Genomic DNA, 4,069 nt, shown 5'->3' with positions numbered 1-4,069 from the left:
AATCGTGTAAAGTAAATGTAGACAGGGCAGGTTGAGGGGAACGCGGGAATAACATTTGAGAGGGAATTACACCAAGTTCAGCATAAAACTAGAACTTCGCCAAGGCCCCGACAGTCCTGTAATGAAACCACTTTAAATTCACGAGATCTGGATTTTCCAAACTCTTCTCCTGAGCGGAAGTGTAGTGGAGCAAGTAACTAAACTGGATTAGAAAACTTGAACCCGTTCCAATAACCTGAACTCTTCTAAGAGCACCATGTCCTGACTCGTTTCCTCGCTCTATTAATCCTTCACTAGCTCTTTATCTAAAGATAAAGGAAATTTACTTCGCTCTTATATGTCACTTCATGCATTTGCAGCCTTGTGGTCATTGTCTCAGGTGGAACTGACTTATACTGCTGCCTGAAGATACCTTATGTTTATTTCAGCTTTGTTAAGCATAACGAAGAACTAATTTGAAGCGGCTATTAAGATCCAAAGTTCATTGTTTGTAACAGAAGTTGATCTTTTGTTCATATCACTTGTCCTAATCTGAAGATGGGGTTTGTTTATAAACTGCAGCTATTTAAATATATGTTTAAAAATTCCTGGATCTGTCCCTCGATATGAATCCACACCAAAGTGCTCCTTCTGTAACGTGGACTGAACATGTGAACATTTGATTTATCTTGCATTTTGATCGACATTATTTCCTCTTTGACTTTGAAGCTTCTCTCTTTGTGTGTCTGCCTCTACTTCTTGTTTCCTGTGATCGCCTGCACCTGTTTCTAATGTGTTTCACCTGTGTTCAACGATCCCGTCCTCCCCTGAGGATTCTGCCTCTGTGCTTCTCTTTGTCTTTGTCTGTTCAGCCCAGCTCCTGCGTCTCCTGCTCTGCTTTCACTTTCACCTCCTGCCTTCTCTACTTTGTTCAAACCTGTTTGTTTCTGATGAGATATTTTTGCAGGTTGTTTCTATTTGCCTCCATTTCTGTTTCAGCTCTGAAAATAATATGACACTCGCCATGTAAGTGATGAAAGAATCCCTGGATCCCCCCCGATCAGGATCCACATCTATATTTAATGGGTTCTTCCCTGACCCGTAACACATCCTTCCTCAAAAGTTTTCTGGATAACTGTTGAGTAGTTATTGTGTAATGCTGCTTACATGCAAACAAACGCCAATGGAAACTGGTAATAAGTCCTGGGTTTCAAGGACCATCAGGCTCAGATCCCAGTGGCGTGCAGGGGGGGACGCAGGTGACGTGATGGGACGTCTGGATGTCCATGCACGGTGGCCTGGTGGGCCTGGCTGGAGGTGAACTCCGGTTGACGGGTAGAAGTTGACAGCCGATGACCTGCTCAGCCGTCAGTGGCACAAACAAGGTGCTGTGGTTCGTCCTTGGAAGCAGGAGGAGGGCCGAGCAAGACGGGGGGGGGGGGGGTGCAAGGACCCTCTCAGTTATTGCCTCAGATGAAATTGAACTGGAAGAGGTTTTCTCGAATGCCACAGCAAGAAGAAGATCAACTGTTGTGCTTTGCTAATTAGGCAGGAGAGGTTTTTCTTTCCATCTGCAGGTGTGTGTGTGTGTGTGTGTGTGTGTGTGTGTGTGTGTGTGTGTGTGTGTGTGTGTGTGTGTGTGTGTGTGTGTGTGTGTGGTTGTGTGCACATCACATGCATGCCCTCTGCAGAAGCGATCGATGTCTGTGACTTTATGAAGGAGGCGGTTATGGGGGAAAAATGGTCTCGCAGCAGAGATAGTGATTTATTAGAATTGCTCTCACACACACACAAAGGCCCTCACACACTGAGAGGAAGAGAGGCGCGGTGAGAAAGTTGCTCCGGGCGATATTACCCACCTCTGTTGTCTTCAAAACTCGCCCTCAGCCATGTAGTCAGGAGTTGAGTCGGGGTAGGTTATTATACACACTCTCAAATTTGTCGGCTTTAAGTGAGCTGCGAGCTGGAAGGGCATCATGCATGACAAAGGTGTTATAAATAAAACCATACACACCGCAGACAAGAGCAGTCGCACACACGGCCGAGCTGATACACCGCCTGGTCACATGTGTGCAGCCGAGGACACTGAGTAAATTCACCGTCTCGCTGTGGGACTCATTAGAGCACACTCACTGGTACGGCCATTATTTGGGAACCAAAACTGTTGTCGCTTATACCCTCGAAAAAACCAAAGCTCATTAAAACACACAAGAGCAAATGAGAGCCTGAAAGGAGCAGGCGGGTGTGACCCATTTAGGCTTGTGACTGCGTACAGTAGTTTGCCACACACACACATCACACACACACACACACACACACACACACACACACATTATATGCACTTACATACATTCCCTGGAGGCTTAGTCTAAACTTAATCATAGTTACTACTTAACTAACCTTAACCTTAACCTATCTTTTTTACCTATACTTAACCTCAAGTTTATCTTAACCTAGATCTAACCTTATGTTCAACTTAAAATGTTATCATCTACTTTATGGGGACTTTATTTTGACCTCATAATGTCAAAATATTATTTTGACCTCATTAATGTAAACAGATTCAGGTCCTCACAATATGAGTAATACACACACACACAGACAGAATCTGGTACTTCTATCTTAGTGAGGACATTGGCTCACTGGTGTAATACATTCCCTAGAACTGCAACCTTACCTAAACCATCAAAACTAAATGCCTGACCCGATAGTTCTAACTCTAACCCTAAAAACAAGTCTTAACCCTCAAACAACCATTTGAAAGTGTCCTCACTCTGTATGTTCTAGGCTCAATATGGTCCTCACAAAGCTAACAGTACAATACACACACAAACACACACATCCTGAACTGTCCAATGAACCGGAGCAGGATATGGACGAAGGCCACACGCGTCAAATGTGCCAAATGAAATCACATTAGTAAGTAAAATGAAATCTAATTAAATCAAGTTGAATCAGCAGCTGAAGCGGTGAAACCCCGGCTGGTCGTCTCTGTGCCTGCAGCCGGGACACGATCTCTAGCTCCTGGTAAAAAAAATTGTGTGTGTGTGTGTGTGTGGGGGGGGGGGGGGGGGTACTTCTTAATAGAAAATTCTGCAAAACGACTGCAGTCCTGCTGTTGTTGTTGTTGTTTCCTCTGCCTTCCCCCTAATTTCCCGCCCAAAGCACAAACAACCTACACCGTTCCCAGATAGTTCTGAAATTTCATCCAATACTCAGCCAATCAAAGTCATACCAGGGGTGTGTTAATTGACCAGCAGTCTATCCAATCAGCCTGTTAAACAGAGGCAATCAGAGCGGCCTTATGTGCCGCAGCCAGATGTTTCCTCTCTAACAACAGTTTTATGCTCAGGACAATTATTTTGCTCTTTTTTCTAATAGCTTACCGTCGCATCACTTTCAGGGTTCTGCAGCAAGATTTTCTTTCTTAATGGTGTATTTGTGTGTCTTACTGGTTTTAATAGTCGGCACCACCTCATTCCCGGCTTCTCTCCGTAAGGATGTTTGCTTTAGAATTGACTTTTTGATTTTCCTTATCATGTTTAAAGCGCCTGCGTGATGTCGCTGCAGCCTTAGATCCTCAGCTGGGGCCCGTCTGCTTCTGTGATCAGCAACATCCTGCCTGAGGAGATTAAGCTTCTTTTAAATCACTACTTAAAACCTGTTTTTACAGACGTGTCTTATTGAGTTTTATTCCTTTTATTCTCTTTTCATGTATTTACTGCTCTTTACACAATGCTGTCTTAATTCTTTCTATTAGTGAGAATGCAATCAAAGCACTTTGTGCACCCTGTTTGTAAAGGTGCTCTATAAATAAGGTTTATTATTATTATTATTACTGAATAAAACCATTTTGGGCTCTTTTAACTCTCATTTCTAAATCGTGTTCACTGCAAGCAAGTTTGAATGTATAGATTTAATTATAATATTAATTTGAGTTAATCTCATGCTCAGAACTCCATACTTCCTTATGAAATCTACCAAACTGAGGGAAACTGACCATCATCAAAACTTTTTTCTCTATAAACCATTTATAAATATGAGTTCTATTTCCATTCAGAAGTTTAAAGTGACACTTTACTTTCTGTTC

The sequence above is a fragment of the Platichthys flesus genome, chromosome 12 (genome assembly GCF_949316205.1).
Source record: "Platichthys flesus chromosome 12, fPlaFle2.1, whole genome shotgun sequence".
NCBI lineage: Eukaryota > Metazoa > Chordata > Actinopteri > Pleuronectiformes > Pleuronectidae > Platichthys > Platichthys flesus.
This window is presented reverse-complemented; position numbering follows the sequence as displayed.